Consider the following 18650-nt stretch of genomic DNA (forward strand, 5'->3'; position numbering starts at 1 on the left):
ATGGAAAAGAAAGAAGGGATAGAAAAAAGAGACGGGCAAAATAAAGGGTGAATGAAATAAATGGTGGGAGGAATACTTGTGGGTACTTGTTACTACTAGAGGCCATCGATTTTGAGCAAGAAAAAACGCGGACATCGTGAGATGTGATAACCCTCTAGCTATCTTAAATATTATCTTAAATATCGTGAAAGAAAAGAAAGAAAAAAGATAAGAACGTTTTCAGAATATCTTTTAGCGCGCTTTGGTATTATATGCGCGAGTTGTAAATTTACGCGCTCAGCATTGGGTGGAGAGCAAGATAAGAACAAAGATAAGAACAAAAGATAAGAAAAAGATAAGAACGTTTTCAGAATACCAATTTAAGAAAGTGACGTAGATAAGAACAAAATTAAGATAAGAACGTTTTCAGAATACCGCCCCAGGGGTGGTATTCTGAAAACGTTCTTATCTTTGTTCTTATCTTTGTTCTTATCTCAATGAGATAAGAAGACGCTAAAATCATTGCAAATCGGTATTCTGAAAATCTTCTTAACGCGTTCTTATCTCTGTAAGGACTGCCCCCTTCTTATCTCCAACACGCCCATTTTTAAGATTTTACCAATCAAAATGCGCTTTATATTGGCAGTTTAACCAATAGAAGCGTTCCTTATGTGAAGAGAATATCATGGGCGCTGCGCGTTCACCGTTTCTGGCGCATTGCGCGAAATAGGCATTTTATACGCAATGACTGATTTTATTATTTCGAGACGTCCACGTGCAAAAAAAGTAAGAAAAGTAAATAAAGCAGGTACGAATAAAGAACAAAATATGAAGAAAGAAAGTAAGTAGGTATGAAAGAAAGAAGACAGAAAAGGGTCAGAATGAAGCAGAAAAAAATGATGAAAGGGACAAAGCAGAAAATAATGAAAAAATAAAGAGTAAACGAAAGAAAGCAAGCAAAAAGAATTCAAAAATAAAAAAGAAAGAAAATAGAATGAATAAAAGAAGGAAAAGGAAGAAAAAATAGAACAATTATCCATGATAAAGTGAAGGAACAAAAATGAAGAAAAAAAAAAGAAATTTACTAAAAGGAATACACACAAAAATAGAAAAAGGTCAAACTAATATAAGATAAAATAAATTAACAAGGAACCGAAAAAGAAAAAAAGTAAAAAAAAAAGAAACGAATTAAACAAAGTTAGAAAGAAATAAAAAGAAAGAGAAAAAAGGGAATAAAAATGTAAAAAGTGAAGGAAGAGAGAAAAAAAAGAAAATTAAACAAAGAAATAAAGATGAGAGAAAAAAATGAAAGGAAATTTGACGCAAATATGAAGACTACAAAAAGATAAAGAAAGAAAGGTAAATTCATAGAAAAAAGAAATAAGGAAAGAAAGAAAAAAAAAGAAAGAAAGAAAGAAAAAGAAAACGAAAGGGAAAATAAAAAGTTGGGAAAAAAAACCGAAAAAAAATCAATGGAAAGAATAAAGAAAAAGTTAATAGAAGTAAGACAGAGAGAAGAAAGAAAGTAAAGAAAAGGAGTAAATAAAGAACGAACGAAAAAAGAATGAGCAAAATAAAGAAAAAAAAGAAAGAAAGTAAAAAAGACACAAAAGTGTCAGAAAGCAGAAATAAAAAAATAAGAAAAATTAAGAATTATTAAAGGGAAGGAAGAAAAAGGGGGAAAATGAAATGAATGATTAAAAAAGGAAAAGCATGTATAGAAACGAAAGAATGGAAGAAAAATAAGGTAGAAAAATAAAGATTACAAACAAGTGAAGGAAGAAAGAAAGAAAAAAGAAAAAGAAAGAAAAGGAAGAGAAACGGGGGGAAAGCAGAAAAAAGACTCAGTAAAGAAAAAAAGGGATAAAACGAAAAGGGAAAATAAAAAAGGAAGAAAGATGAAGTATAAATGAAACAAAGCAAAAGAAAAAAAAAGAAATTAAAAGATTCAAACAGAACAAAATTAAAGATATAAATGAAGAATGAAAGAAAAGAAGAAAGACAGACAGATAGAAAGGAAGAAAGACAAACAGATAGAAAGGAAGAAAGACAAACAGATAGAAAGGAAGAAAGACAGACAGATAGAAAGGGAGAAAGACAGACAGATAGAAAGGAAGAAAGACAGACAGATAGAAAGGAAGAAAGACAGACAGATAGAAAGGAAGAAAGACAGACAGATAGAAAGGACAAAAGACAGACAGATAGAAAGGAAGAAAGACAGACAGATAGAAAGGACAAAAGACAGACAGATAGAAAGGAAGAAAGACAGACAGATAGAAAGGAAGAAAGACAGACAGATAGAAAGGAATAAAAAATGGAAAAGAAAGAAGGGATAGAAAAAAGAGACGGGCAAAATAAAGGGTGAATGAAATAAATGGTGGGAGGAATACTTGTGGGTACTTGTTACTACTAGAGGCAATCGATTTTGAGCAAGAAAAAACGCGGACATCATGAGATGTTATAACCCTCTAGCTATCTTAAATATTATCTTAAATATCGTGAAAGATAAGAAAGAAAAAAGATAAGAACGTTTTCAGAATACCACTTATCTACATTCTGTTCTTATCTTTTAGCGCGCTTTGGTATTATATGCGCGAGTTGTAAATTTACGCGCTCAGCATTGGGTGGAGAGCAAGATAAGAACAAAAATAAGAACAAAAGATAAGAAAAAGATAAGAACGTTTTCAGAATACCAATTTAAGAAAGTGACGGATAAGAACAAAATTAAGATAAGAACGTTTTCAGAATACATATCAATGATTTTCATATCAATTTGTTGTGTACAAAAAACGCTCCTTTTATAAGGCATAGAAATGGGACGTTTAACGCACAGTCACTAATACGCGCCGCTGTCTTCGCATCGTGCAGGCAGTCTACGTGTATAGTGGCGGGCTGCTACATTGCGGTGCGGGGGTGTTCAACTTACATATCGTGAGCGCACTCAGCTGCGTGTTTTCACTTCTTCTCCTTTCTCTCCTTTTCTTGTAATTTTTCCTCGCATTACTTGTTTTCATAAATTTCCCTCTCACTTTCCTTGTTTTCTCACTCCCTTCAGTTTTGTAACTCTTCTTGATCACTTGCATTCATTGGCACACCCCCCGGTCAAAAATGGTACGGTTCTATCCAACATACACTCAAGTCGTCGCTGTACGAATAGTGACATTCTTCACGCGCTGCGTTGCCTAGCTATGCGTGTTTACTGTGTACTGTACTGTGTACACACAATGCCATCGGCTGAACCGGCCGCCAAACTATAGTGACCAAAATTGCAAAAGCTTTTGCAAATGTGAAAAGTGACAGCTCCCAGGACCAAAATCCAGTTAAAACCAATTAGAGCAAAACCAATTGAAACCAGTTGGCCAACTGGTTTCAATAGGGAAATTGGAACAACTGGTTCCAATTGAAAACCAGTTGCCAATTGGTTCCAGTTAAAACCAATTGGGCAACTGGAACCAGTTGGCAATTGGTTTTCAATTGGTTCCAGTTGTTCCAATTTCCCTATTGAAACCAGTTGGAGGCAACTGGTTTCAATTGGTTCCAGTTGAAACCAATTGGAGGCAACTGGTTTCAACTGGAACCAGTTGAAACCAATTGGTTTCCAACTGGATCCAATTGGAACTTCCAGTTGGAATGAACTTAATTAGTTACAAATTAATTAGCATTTGCACTAACTATTGCTCATGCCAACACAGAAGCAGTGTTATTTGTCCATTAATACCAATGTAAAGGGCATTGATAACATAGAGACTTTCATAGGTATATATTTATATGGGAGATCTTCAAATATATGTATTTTTATTTGATGTAATTTGGTAACAGTTAATGGTGTACTAATTATCTTTGAATCTGTTTTAATTATAATCTATAAAATTTATGAACATGGCCTTCACTGCTAAGTATTCTAAACACTTATCTGAAAAAAGTGTGGTACTTCAAATTGAAAAAAAATAAATAGATACATTGTAAATTATGATGAATCTCATAAAACATTAATCCGTGCACACTGGCAGAAAATATGCAAATTAACTGGTTTCAATTGGATCCAGTTGGGTAACTGGAAAATTTCCAATTGGAAACCAATTGGAAATCATTTCCAGTTACCCAACTGGATCCAGTTAGGATTTCCAGTTACCCAACTGGTTCCAGTTAGAAATAATTTCCAGTTAGAAATCATTTCCAGTTATCCTCTGCTTCCAGTTAGGATTTCCAGTTGCCCAACTGGTTCCAGTTAGGATATCCATTTACCCAACTGGATCCAGTTAGAAATCATTTCCAGTTGGAAGTCATTTCCAGTTACCCAACTGGTTCCAGTTAGGATTTCCAGTTGCCCAACTGGTTCCAGTTAGGATTTCCAGTTACCCAACTGGATCCAGTTAGAAATCATTTCCAGTTAGAAATCATTTCCAGTTATCCTCTGCTTCCAGTTAGGATTTCCAGTTGCCCAACTGGTTCCAGTTAGGATTTCCATTTACCCAACTGGATCCAGTTAGAAATCATTTCCAGTTGGAAGTCATTTCCAGTTACCCAACTGGTTCCAGTTAGGATTTCCAGTTGCCCAACTGGTTCCAGTTAGGATTTCCAGTTACCCAACTGGTTCCAGTTAGGATTTCCAGTTGCCCAACTGGTTTCAATTGGTTTTCAACTGGAAATTGTTCAATTCCAGTTAAAACCAATTGAAACCAGTTGAAACCAATTGAAACCAGTTGGAAATCCAACTGGTTTCAATTGGATTTTGGTCCTGGGAGAGGTTTTGTTTATCCAATCAAAATCATTCTTAGGTATTCGCAATCTACAGCATTTTCTGCAAAATGTCTTTTTTTGATAGGGTCTATTGTGACGTATATATTTTTTTACAACAATGTGAAGTCGCACCAAACGTTTCGTTTCCCTCACTTGCCCATTGGCTCATGTACAAATGGATTTTCAAAATCATCAAGAAAGGTTCCAAAAACCTCAAAAGTGACAGAACTTAATTTGACTAAAATTGACTGAAAATCATATCATGTTCAAGGTGAGAATCTGCTCTATTCTATTCTGTTTTGATAGATCACCTTGTTGACACGTTTGGGAGATATCTTAGTAAATCCCTCAAAAACTGTGTATTTTCCATAGGGAAATAATTTAACACGCTACGCACTACAAAAAAGGAGCGCAAACAAATTGATATGCAGCTCGCGCTTCGCGCTCGCATGATTACAATAAGTGCTTAGAATATGCAGTCTTAAGATTTAAACATTAAAAAATTAGGCTCGCGCTTAATAGCCCTCGTTTTAGGTCGATTTCCCAGGGGCCACATTGACGAGTGGATACCATGCCCCCCCGGACAATGCCCCACCAAAAAAAAAAACACATGTATATAAAAAAGATGTCTTTTCCGGGCATGTGAGCGAACATACATTTCCAATTTGGGGAGAGATTTTGAGAACGCTATCTCCTGTTAAAGGGATGGTCCGGGTTGAAAGTATTTATAGCTTAAATTAAATAGCGTAGAATTCACTGAGCAAAATGCCGAACAATTTCATCAAAATCGGATAACAAATAGCAAAATAATTGAATTTTAAAGTTAAGTAATATTTTGTAAAAACAGTCGTGAATATTCATTAGGTGGGCTGATGATGTCACATCTCCACTTGTTCTTTTGTATTTTATTATATGAAATTAGGTTTTAGCTTTATTCAATTTTTTTCCTCCCGGAACTAGAAAAATCGGATTGGCAACTGATTTAGTGCATTGGATATTTATTGCTGCAACTTATTTCATTATAAGGGAGACATAATGAAAAAAATATGATTTTATGTAATAACATAAGAAAACGGAAAGTGGAGATGTGACATCATCATCCCACCTATAATATTCACGATGACTGTTTTTACAAAATATTGCTAAACTTTAAACTTCAATAACTTTATTATTTGCTATCCAATTTTGATGAATCTTTCGGCATTTTGCTCAGTGAATTCTACTCTATGTATTAAGGTATAAATATTTTCAGCGCGGGTCACCATCCCTTTAACCTATTTAATTTTTCTCCCTCGATCTTTCCGCCCTTTCCATTGATCATGGATCTTTTGAGATGGGCCTCTTCACCCATGGCATGTTGCCCCCCCACAAAAAAAATAAAAATCTACACTCCAGTGTTGATATCTTGGTAAATCCTTGAACTTTAGTAATATAAATCGTCATCGAAAACCTCATACAATTCCCCATATATCAGGCCAGCGCGCCAACTGCAACATAACAGTCTCCATAATCCATATCGGCACACCAGCTCCAGGCCATATATCGCAACGCAGTTGAATGCGCCTCGCCTTTCCACTCGGAAGTCAAATCGAAGAGGAGATCTAGCTTTTATTTTGCTAAGAAACACCAGTTGGCTGAGCTGCCAAAGAAGAAAAGTGGTAAGCAACAAATTTGGACATCCAACTAGGGTATAGATCTAAGCACGCAATTTGCAACTGACTGTTAAATTAAGTATTGTTATTTTACTATCAGTACAGTATCAGCATAGAGTATAAATGGGCATTTCCGCCGCGTGCGATTTCTTGTGCACGCAAATGAATTGTCATAATCACGTTTCTCTGAAAGGGGTGTCCAATTTGCACATGAGCGAATTCGCCTCTTATTATACATATGAGGACCCCATGTAAGCGATTTCAAACGAGCCACGCATTATGTCCCCCCCCCCCTGTGTAAAACATGGTCTCAGTAAACTCTTTTCCAGTCTTTTAGTTTTTACATATATTTTCTCATCCAGTATTTGTAACACTCTGACCCACAAAAATCTGCAGATTATCAAATTAAAAATGCGAAATCTTTGACTTCACTTCACATTCTGATATGAGATAAGCAGAGCTATAGTCTCACGTATTATGCGTGAGACTCAAGCATTTTGGACTCTTGTTCATCCCCTCAAATCTCCGTCTCACGCAACTATCACACCCTATCCCCATATACATTGTACACAATGTCTGTGATCTCACTCAGATTCACAGAAAATCTCATGCATAGCTGGTCTTAGACAGGAATAACCGTCGTTTCTGGGGATTTATTCAACAATTTCTGACATTTTACGGTAATCCCCATTCACCATTATGTATGGTGAGTGGAGCCAACGCAGTTCAGCGGAACAACCAAAATACAGAGACTGAAGCTTTTGGTCTAAGCTGGTCTTTGAACTTGGCATCTCTGGATAAGAATCACATTTGGCACTAAATAATGAGTAAGCTATGGCTATGCCTATATGGTCAGTTCTCGCAAGTCTGCGCACCCACGTATCTGCACGATTTTAGTTACAGAAGATACGCAACGAGCACAATCTTTACACATGCAATACATAGACAGGTAGGGGAAGGCGGGGTAAGTTGTGACACTTTGCATTTTGCATGTTACAATTGATATGAATAATGATATAGTATGGCAGTGAGTCCAAACTTCGCGCGTGTCCAAACTTCGCGGACGGTCATTATCTCCAAAACTAGCCAATATCCTTAAAATCTGACATCATCAATGTGAAAAGCGACCTAAAATTACCCTTCGCTGAAAGTTTCTTTAGGATTAGTCCAGTATTCATGAAAATATTGGCAAAAGATCGGCAAATTTGTCACCGTTAGCGCCCGTTTTGAAGAAAGCAACAAGCATCGCGATATCACCATTTTACAAGCAGAAATCATAAAAAATGTGAGTTAAATGTGGTACTGACCGATTCCATAGCATTTTGCCATCAATCTGATATAAATATTTCACTTTTTGAGCTTGAGTCTTTGTTTAAATCTCCACAAAAGCTTTGGTGCGCGAAGTTAGGTCACACTTTTTCTGAACGGTTTTCCAGCACAGCCCGCATTCGCCGATCGGAATAGAATTTTGAGATCGCGATACCGGCGAAACCCAGTGACCTACTTTACATTTTCGTCCATGATTTTATAGTTTACGATCTTGCCGTCAATGTGGTAACTATTTCTTGAATTGGTTTTGTATAAATTATTAATAATTTGTGGACAAAATTAAGCCTCATGAATATTTTTGAAAAGTGCGCGAAGTTTGGACACCCCATCATAGAAATAAGTACCTTGCCTGTAAATTTAATTCTGATAAAATATTTTTCACCTATAAATATCTTTCTACCCCTACACTGAAAGTCACTGTGACCTTTGAAAAAAATGATGTCGAATGGCTCAACTTGCCCTATCTACAGTATTGCTCGGAATAAAGTTGACACATTACCGCGCTGTACCGCGTAAGTCGACGGGAGATCGGGTACCGCGCGATTACCACCAGCAAATTCCCATCGGCGGGAGTCTCCTGCCAAGAGAAATTACGGCGGTAATTACCACGAGATTTTTTTAATAAAAATCTCGTGTATTACCGCGGTAATACCGCAGAAGGAGGGACGATCTTATGTTGATAATAAAATGTCACAATTTAGACAACTCACATGGTTCAAATTAGCCCTCCTGACTTGCCGCGATGTCTCTCTCGAAATTACAATACAGCAACTTATTGCCGTAAGATGCCGTCTCGATCTCCTCGAAACCCAAACAAAAATGTCATGGCTTGATGTTTAGCTTTGCGCCAGTGCACAATTTTAATGCACGCTCGTGTCATCGCCCTCAAATTGTCATCTTTCTGAACTTCTTTGAACGAAAGTCGGGTCGAGATGAGATCATGTACTTTCTGGGATAAGTTGTAAATAGTTACAAGAAAAAGGGAGCACCCAATAACGGAGGGACAGAGTCGAGCAAGAGGAGAGAGCGACAGATACGAGAGACGGGGAATGATCAAGAGAGAGGGAGAGAGAGCATTAGATAATGGATAGAGAGGGCGTGGGGGCGGGGTGGTTAGATTGAGCAAGAGACACCGAGGCTGGAAAAAACAGACCTATCGTCTATTTCCTTTAATTTCTTACATTCCTTTATCGTCATTCTCTCACTTGTTCGCAACTATAATTATTTAATTTTAATATTTTCAGTGCATTATTGCCCAACAATCCTCCTGCCGTTATGATATAAGGAATGATAAACTACTTTGTTTCTCCCACCACTCGATCAAGTAACAAAAACACAGCACGTACAAGGCATATTAAATGATTGCACCACGAATTGATTACTCATGCTTAATTATAATCAGTGTTGTTTTTCCCTTGTTTCCTCATATTCTATTTTTATCGTTTTTTATGTTGATATATTTCCATTTGACCCATGTCTCACTCATTAAATTTTTACTGAATCAATATCTCAGGTCACTTCTCCCTTGATCCCTATCTTTTTTTCCTCCATTCTTTAATCCTTTTGACTTTTTTGGTGTAATATTGCAAAGCTCTATATTCAATATTATCCGACGTTCAAGCTGGTGTTAATGGATGAACAAAGATAAAATATTTTTAAGTGTCAATTTATTGTCACCGGATCGTCATAATATGCATATATCTTCTTAAAGTTTAATTAATCTTTCATTGTTTGAATGATAGTTTTCAGAATTGTTTTTATATTCTCTCCTCTCACTGATTCACGTCACCTCTGTCATTGTCTGCTGTCATCTCTCTTGCTCGCAGTGGCGTACCTCAGATTTTCCAGCAAGGGGGAGGGCAAATTCGTCCGCCCAAAAAAATTGACAAGCAACCAAAAAAAAAGTCTACAAGAACAAATGAAGGATTTCGTATCAGGAAAAATTTTGGCCAGCCAAAAAGTCTTCAACCACAAATAAAGGATTTCGTATCAGAAAAAAAATTTACAAGCAAAAAAAAATAAAATTCAAGACCAAAGTAGCAGGCCATCTGTGTGTCGCTCGTCAGGGGGGGGGCACTCTCTCCCATCTGACCCCCCCCCCCCCCGCCGTAGGTACGCCAATGCTTGCTTATACCATGGTCACATTTGTTCCACGGCGGCCGTACGGCGAGTCGAAAACAGCCGTTTTATTCATTTTGATTCAAACCACCAATATGTAGTTGGACAAAAAATGTTAAAACGGCTGTTTTCGACTCGCCGTACGGCCGCCGTGGAACAAATGTTACCATAGCATAATGGCTCGTGAGGTGCTGGTTTGCACAGCAAACCAGCCTGAAAGGTCGAGCGAAGCTTCTGCAGCCTCCGTAGACATAGTCTGCTATGCAGACTCGTTGAATCAGCTGAGGTACACACACTGCTGATGTGGGTCTACATTTTTAGACTAATGTTTGCTCGACTCACTTTTCCCTTGCCTTATCGTTCCTTAGATACATGTATTTAATTTGATATATAGATATTAGTTTGATTCGTATAATCACAATATTTATCTACCGTCTGTTACCAAGTATTGTTATCTTTGTCTTTTTTTTACTTAGATTTTGACTATATTTTCATGTATTATACGATGATTTATAGTTTTTATGTTTTCCTTTGGTCATTGATGAAAAACAATTTTATGCTGATCTTTTGTACCTGAATGTTCTAATAAACAAATAAAGGTGTATATTTGTCAATAAGTAAATATTTGGTCTTAACTAAGACCCAACGGTGGATCATATTATCCTGAAGGCACAAAGATGAACCACTGAAGTCAGACAATGAATTAAATTGTCCTGATTAACATCATGACAATTAACTGTAAGTATGAATGTCTTCAGTTAAGTTTTAGTGCCGGAATAAACATTTGCTTGTGCTTTGTGAAGGCTTGTTTGTGCTTATCCCTCACTCGGCGATATCTGCATTGCGACAACGACAGAGTAAGCCCGAGAGTAAGCATATATGGGTATACGATCAACGTTAGGCCTAATTTGGTAAAGTCTTTTGAAGAAGTGTACAAGGCTAGTACTAAGTAACTACATGTAGCTAGCTACAATCACTGTCAGTGTCACTACGTCAAACCACTAGTACGAGTTTAGCTAGCTACTGTACTACTAGTATACGGTACCGGTTACCGTACATTGTGAGCAGAGGCCGAGAAGACAGTGACAGTGCATAATATTCCGATTTTGTCTCTAAAATGGACGTCCATCATTAAAAAATACAATACCTGTATCATTTAACTGAAGAAAATGAGTTTAGGTTCAGTAACAATCACTGGGATAGCACAAAAGCACGAAATACTTTCTATTTGGTGATTTTGTTGTAACTTAGTTCGAGCAATCTGATTTTCTTTCGAGCTCGCTGGTATGGTACGGTATCTGCAAAAGCGCTAACGAGTACTCGCACGAGATGGGTTTTTCTCTTAATTATGGTATGATTTAGGAGTAGACTGAATAGATTATGCCTAATATCACTGAGAAATACGACAAAAAAAGTTCTAAGAGGCATAGCGAGAGCTTTTAATATAAAGGATGGGAACAATTACTAAGGAAAATGTTTCTGAAATTGAAAATCCCATTTGAAATCGAAACAAACTTCGAGATAAAAAAAAGTGAATTTGAGCTGTAGAGGAACGGGGGGGGGGGGGGGGGGTAGCACCCTCCCCCTCTCCATCGAGAACCATTAAAACATTATTTTATTGTGGTAAAAAATCGGACATACGTAAGTGACCTGACCCTTGGTTATATGCAGAATTTTTTTCGGGGGGGGGGGGAGATGCATAAAATAAAAAAAAATTGAAGTGAGAAAAGCGACCGAGCTTGTCATTGCGTGTTTCCGTTCTGTTAAGAATGTTCAGACTTTTCGTGGCATATATTACCTTCATTTGGGAGTGAAACACATTTTTTTTCAACTTGTAAGATTTTACTGAATAAGCATACCCCCCCCCCCCCCGTTGAAAAAGTTGGATCCACCCCTAAACTTCAATAGTGATGCTGTGATTAAAATGATTGACGGAGCGAATGAGGGAAAACCAAGCAATAAAACAATGGAAACGAGTCAGGAAGTGGCAGTATACATAAATTAAATAAATGTATCCAATGAAGTGACATTAAATTTCGCAGTACGTTTTTCATGAATGTGTAAGAATGAAAAAAAATAAAATAAATCAATCAGCTAGAAATGTGGAAAGATAAACTTACCTTATTAATCTAATGCACAACATAGTTATAGTTTGAACATCGGGTATAGTCGAGGACGACCTGGCATCATCATGGGTGAGGGGTAGTTTGCAGGCACAGACCCTCATTGGAACAAGTGTGCCTCCACGCAAAGACTAGCACATACAAAACTTGCTGTTTCAATCCTGAGCGAGAGAGCCTTCAGTACACAAGGCATGAGTAGGCTGCACATTCAGACCCTTATTTCGAGTGAAGGGTTTGCCCAGCAGACTAGGTGAGGGGTGGGTTATTTATATTTCTTCAATCATCAGTTCTTCTAATTTATCCATCATTTGATTTCATCAGTCAGTATCAACCTCTCTTGTAACCACACGTACACATACGCCTGCTATCTATATCTTAATTTCTCTTAATCTCTATTAAGACGATCCCTTTATTTTATTCCTCAATATCAATAGTTCCTGTCCTCTTCTATCGCTCTTAATTTTTGTTGAATATCTTGTCTATCCCCTATTTTATTCACTATCAATTATGATACTTCCAAAAGAACGGCACGATACCAAATTGAAGACAAAAATAAAGAATAGAACATAACATTTTAATAAACGAACATGTTCCGAGGTGTCGCACCTCATCCTCAGCCTGAAAATTATTAACAGAGTCATTGCTATTTATACTGTTAGGATGTCAATTATAAATTTCAAGAATGTAGTTACACAGGATTATAAGGTGTGAATTCAATTGTTCAATGGAATGCAGTAAAAAAAAAAGTCTATGGATTCATCAGATAGGGGTGGGTTAAATTAAATGGATAACATTATTTGGAAATTGCACACCTGTTGGTTTAGTTGAGGTTGTTTCCATTTGATGAAAAGCCCTTCTTTTCTTTTTAGTTGAAAATCTGTTTGAGCAGTATCGAGAATTTTGAAACAATGGGTATTTCATTCTAACTAGCATTGGGGTGACGATTGCAAGTGTCTCCAGACATGGTAGACAGTGACTGTGTGTAACTACATGTACATTCTTGAAATTTATACTTGACATCCTAACTGTATAAATACCTATGACTCTGTTAATAATTTTCAGGCTGAGGATGAGGTGCGACACCTCGAAACATGTATGTCCTATTCTTTATTTGTGTCTTCACTATCAATTGTTATTGTCTTGTATTCGTCTACAGTTCTTGTTCTATCTCTTTCAAGCATATAGGCCTATACCCTTAAGTATTTTATTTATTCAGATCATTCTTTCCTCTCTGATCTCGCCTTTTCTTCTCTTTAACTTCAATCGTTTCCATCAGTCACACATATATAATATGACGGTACAAGACTCTTACATTGTTTTGTTTCTTCAGCATCAATAAGATCAGGAATGATGTCCTCGTACATGTATATTAATTCCTCTTGAAACGTGGTTAAATTGAACAACCCTAGCTGTATGTGAACTTAACTGGGGTCAATTAATTACACCGTCTCGCGCATTTTGTGGACAATGAATAGAGGTGTGAAGATTATAGAACAGCTAACAATGAGAAGGCTGTAAGTTACACAATGATCTTTTGTGTAACTGTTTGAATAGAACATGTATTAAGCCAATTAAGTCAATCCCGTTATTTTATTCCTCTATATCAATAGGTCCTGTCCTCTTCTATCGCTCTTAATTTTTGTTGAATATCTTGTCTATGTCTATCCCCTATTTTATTCACTATCAATTATGATACTTCCAAAAGAACGGCACAATACCAAATTGAAGACAAAAATAAAGAATAGAACATAACATTTTAATAAACGGAACATAGTCATTGCTATTTATACAGTTAGGATGTCAAGTATGTAGTTACACAGGATTACAAGGTGTGAATTCAATTGTTAAATGGAATGCAGTAAAAAAAATACAAATTCTATGGATTCATCAGATAGGGGTGGGTTAAATTAAATGGATAACATTATTTGGAAATTGCACACCTGTTGGTTTAGTTGAGGTTGTTTCCATTTGATGAAAAGTCCTTTTATTTTTAGTTGAAAATCTGTTTGAGCAGTATCGAGAATTTTGAAACAATGGGTATTGCATTCTAACTAGCATTGGGGTGACGATTGCAAGTGTCTCCATACATGGTAGACAGTGACTGTGTGTAACTACATGTACATTCTTGAAATTTATACTTGACATCCTAACTGTATAAATACCAATGACTGTTAATAATTTTCAGGCTGAGGACGAGGTGCGACACTTCGAAACATGTATGTTCTATTCTTTATTTTTGTCTTCACTATCAATTGTTATTGTCTTTGTATTCGTCTACCGTTCTTGTTCAATCTCTTTCAAGCCTATAGGCTTGTACCTTTAAATTTAAGTATTTTATTTATTCAGATCATTCTTTCCTTTCTGATCTCGCCTTTTCTTCTGTTTAACTTCAATCGTTTCCATCAGACACACATATAAACCCCTCAAAAAAAGTTTTGCAACTCGTTTTGGGGGTGATATCTTTTTGGTTAATGAAGTATAAAAGATGAAACTGGTATCTTTGGAAAGCTGAATTATTCTTCTTTACAATGACATGCCATTTGCTGTGATTATGTAATCATGGAATATGCAGTCACCCTGAACATCGAGAAAAATCAGAAGTGAAATGTTGCAAAATGCATTGATTTCCAACAAGAGTCTCCATTTCTATAGAATTTCCACCATGCAGGTGACAGTGAATGCACTCGGTCCATCCTCGAAACAATTGGAAATTCGCTATTGCAAACGACGCATTTTGCAACATTTCATGTCTAACATTGCTGCGTATTATCATGTCTGTGTATTTCATGATAACACTAGCATGACAAATGACACATGATTGTAAAGAAGAATAATCATGCTTTCTAAAGATATCACTTTTACACATGATGATGGCACATTAAGAAATTTATTAGCACTAAAATTTGCAGTATGAGTTGCAGAACTCAAACATGACATGGCAACGAATTTTGCAACATTTCATTTTTTACATTGCTGCATATTAATATCATGTCTGTGTATTTCATGATAACTCTGGCATTACAAATGACACATGATCGTAAAGAGGAATAATCATACTTTCCAATGATACCACTTTTACATATGATGATGGCACACTAAGAAATTTATTAGCACTCAAACTTGAGCTGCGGAACTTTTTTGAGGGGTTTATAATATGACGGTACAAGACTCTTACATTGTTTTATTTCTTCAGTATCAATCTTCCCTATCGAACGTGTACATTATTTATATAGACAGATAGATAAGATCAGGAATGATGTCCTCGTACATGTATATTAATTACTCTTGAAACGTGGTTGAATCGAACAACCCTAGCTGTATGTGAACTTAACTGGGGTCAATTAATTACACCGTCTCGCGCTTTTTGTGGACAATGAATAGAGGTGTGAAGATTATAGAACAGCAAACAATGAGAAGGCTGTAAGTTACACATCTGATCTTTTGTGTAACTGTTTGAAAAGAACATGTATTAAGACAGTCCATGAATACCCACCCCCAAATTGTCCAATATAGTTGGCATTTTGGGGCCCGGAGTGTTGATGAGGGTGACGATGATGGTCATGAGGATGATATTGAAAATCTATCATATATTTTGGATAAAAATCACCTGTTGTCGATAAAAAGAGAAACAATTGCAATAATTCCTGGTTGTCTGTTCTATATAGACGAACAATACACAGGGCAACATTAAAATGAATATACATAAACATATTAGCAAGAGATAATTGATATGCACATGGATTAAAACGAGTCAATTCTTAAAAAGATACCATTGCAACATTTTATTAATATTACTGAAATACATTTATAGGGAATTATGTTTTAAATGTTTTTTTTACGTTACAGCTATAACGTAAGTGAAATGTTTTATAGTAATGAGAAAACCATTTTTATATGATTTTAACATTTCCCATAAACATTTTTATGATATTTTGTCAATGTTTTGTGCCACGGAAAATGGAGTATATTGGTAAAGCAAGAAAACTGGAAGGTAGTGACTTAATTGACCTCAAAAGGAATAGAATTCCCGGATCATATACACACCAATAATATAAGCCTCGGGTAAGTTGAACTGGAGTTATCATGTTGAGAAGGAAAAGTTAACGAATGGACGGACAGACGGACACCGAGTGTGTCCTTCATACGGGCGGGCGTAAAAAGACGATATAGCCTACAGGGGCAGGCTGTTGCTGGAATGATGAACGGGGAGAAAGGGAACAGAGTAACACTAACAGGCATATAAAATATTTAAGGAAGATGCAAGGGGGGGGGACTGAATAAGATTTTTCAGAAACTGCTGATGCTAGGCATTTAAAGCAGGGCCACTTGCGGGTTTTCTTTTTCCGGGAGGGGGGTTCAAGATGGCCGATCGAAGAGAAAAGAGGGAGAAGTAGGAGGAAGAAGACGACGGCGAGGAGAAGGAATGAAGGATAAAGAAGATAAGGATACAAGAGAAGCAACGGATGATATGTTGAATGAACGAATGAAGGTGATAAAGGTAAAGAAAGAAGAAGAACAGGAAGAAAACAAAGTGAAAGACATAAGAATTGAATGAGAATAAATAATATACGAATGATGATATTGAAAAGTAATCTTTTTGGGGTATAAAATCATGTGTTATCGATAGCGATAAAATGAAATATGATGGGAAGTGAATAATCTTTGAATAAAAGACGTAACCGATAAACGTACAGAATTTTACAGAAAATGATGGAAATCAAATTTACTAGTTCTTCGAATAAACAACTAATTAAAACACAGAACTGATGAACAGGAAAATGGAAAGCAAATATACTCGTCCTCTGAACGTCGGAATGATGGAAAGTGAATCTACTTGTTCTTGGAATGAACGATGTAACAGATAAAATAAAAATACAGAATCGTTGAATAGAAAAATGAGGGAAAGCGTTTTTTTTTTCTTTAAATAAAAGACGTAACTGATGAAACAATGAAAAGAATTGATGGAACTAAAAAATGATATGAAGGTAATCAACTCGTTCTTGCAGTGAACGATGCAATTAAACTATACAGAATTGAACAGAAAAATGATTGAAAGCGAATGTTCTTTGAATAAAAGACGCAAGTGATTGAATGAAACAAAAACACAGAATAAATGAACAGAAAATGATTGAAATCGAATGTTCTTTGAATAAAAGTCGTCAGTAATGGAAAAACACAAAAATATTGATGAACAGAAAATGATAGTTAGCAAATCTAGTAATCTCTGTTCCATTCTGAGTAGATCTCGTATCTCATAGGTTGTTTTGTTTATTTAAATGTATGATTATTTTGACTTAATTCTAAATCTCTATTTCATAACTTCATAATAAAACTCAAATCTGAATTAAACTCGTCCTTTGAATTGACTTTGTAACGATTACATGAAAAAAAGTCAATCAATGAACAGAAAAATAATGGTAATCTAATCGTCCTTTAAATGAACGACGTAACAGAAAAATACAAATACAGAATTCATGAACAGAAAAATGATGGAAAGCGAATCTACTTTGAATAAAAACGTAAGTGATGAAATTAAAAACAAAAAACACAGAATTGATAAACAGAATATGATGGTTAGCAAATCTACTCGTCCTTTAAATAAACGACGTATTACTGATTAAAAATAAAAAAAACAATGAACAGAAAACGATGAGCATAGGCGGCGGGGGGGGGGGGGACAGATCCCCCTAAATTTGAGGTGGGAGGATGGTTCCCCTCTAAAATTTTAGTTGATAACCTTTTTTTTTCTTGTCAAATTTTTTAACTGTGTCCATCACAAGATTTCAGGTGGACCCCTCCTATTTTTGTTGGCTTCCGCCGCCTATGATGGGAAGCGAATCTTCTTCTTTGAATGATGAATAGAAAAATGATGAAAATATTCGTTCTTTGAATGAAATACGTACCTGATTAAAATTACAGAATTGAAGAACAGGAGATAAAAATAAAAGACATAAATTATTATCTACTCCTTTTAAACGGAAGACGTCATTGATAACATATACACTGAAAAATAAACCTTTAGCTAGCTTCATAAATAAACAGTGGAAAGGGAATCTACTCGTCCTTTAAGCCAAAGATGTCACAATAACTGGGTCACTCGGTCAGGAACTGGGCACATGGATTTTTAGCGGGAATTTTTCTGATGCGCGCGCTCGAGGCATTTTTTCAACCTACTGTCTATCGGGTTGATATTTTGAAGTGCAAATGACTGGATGGTAGATTAAAAGAGAATTGAACAAAGTGGGTTTAGCCATAATGTTGTTAGCCCATCTGATAAATAGACCAAGTGACAATAGAACATCCGTCAGTAAACTGACGGGATCGCTTGAGATTGCGTCTTGTTTTTACCAAAAAGTGTCTAGTGTTGAGGCGAAAAGTACATGGACAAATGGTGATCAGATCTGACTAAAATCTCGTGTTTGACGTGATAATTGGGCCTCTCTTCAGCCAGCGGCTTGCGGGAATTACCGCGGGAATTTCACACGTGAAATTGGCTGGCGGTAATTTTTTGGTTCACGCCTGTCTCGCGGTAGGTGCGTGACCCCTCGGGAGGGTGTCAACTTTATTCCGAGCAATACTGTATGGGGTAAATTGTGCCACCTTTTGGGGTAAGTTGAGCCACAAAAACTATGTACAAAATGTACGCGGGAAGAGCCATCATGTTACTTTTTATTTTACGTATTTTCACTGGCTAACTCTCGATAAATAC

The 18650-nt window shown here is 36.3% G+C and overlaps 1 protein-coding gene across 3 annotated transcripts in view; it reads left to right on the forward strand.

The window, feature by feature from the left end:
• Positions 1 to 6240: 6240 nt before the first annotated feature.
• The window catches only part of LOC121424911, a 57275-nt gene continuing 44865 nt past the window's right edge, over positions 6241 to 18650 (forward strand). For all 3 annotated transcript variants that reach the window (XM_041620796.1, XM_041620797.1, XM_041620795.1), the window contains exon 1: positions 6241 to 6377. The gene's annotated coding sequence lies outside the window, so the exon portion shown is untranslated. The remainder of the gene's footprint in view (positions 6378 to 18650) is intronic.

Source organism: Lytechinus variegatus, chromosome 12 (assembly GCF_018143015.1).
Source record: "Lytechinus variegatus isolate NC3 chromosome 12, Lvar_3.0, whole genome shotgun sequence".
Classification (NCBI taxonomy): domain Eukaryota; kingdom Metazoa; phylum Echinodermata; class Echinoidea; order Temnopleuroida; family Toxopneustidae; genus Lytechinus; species Lytechinus variegatus.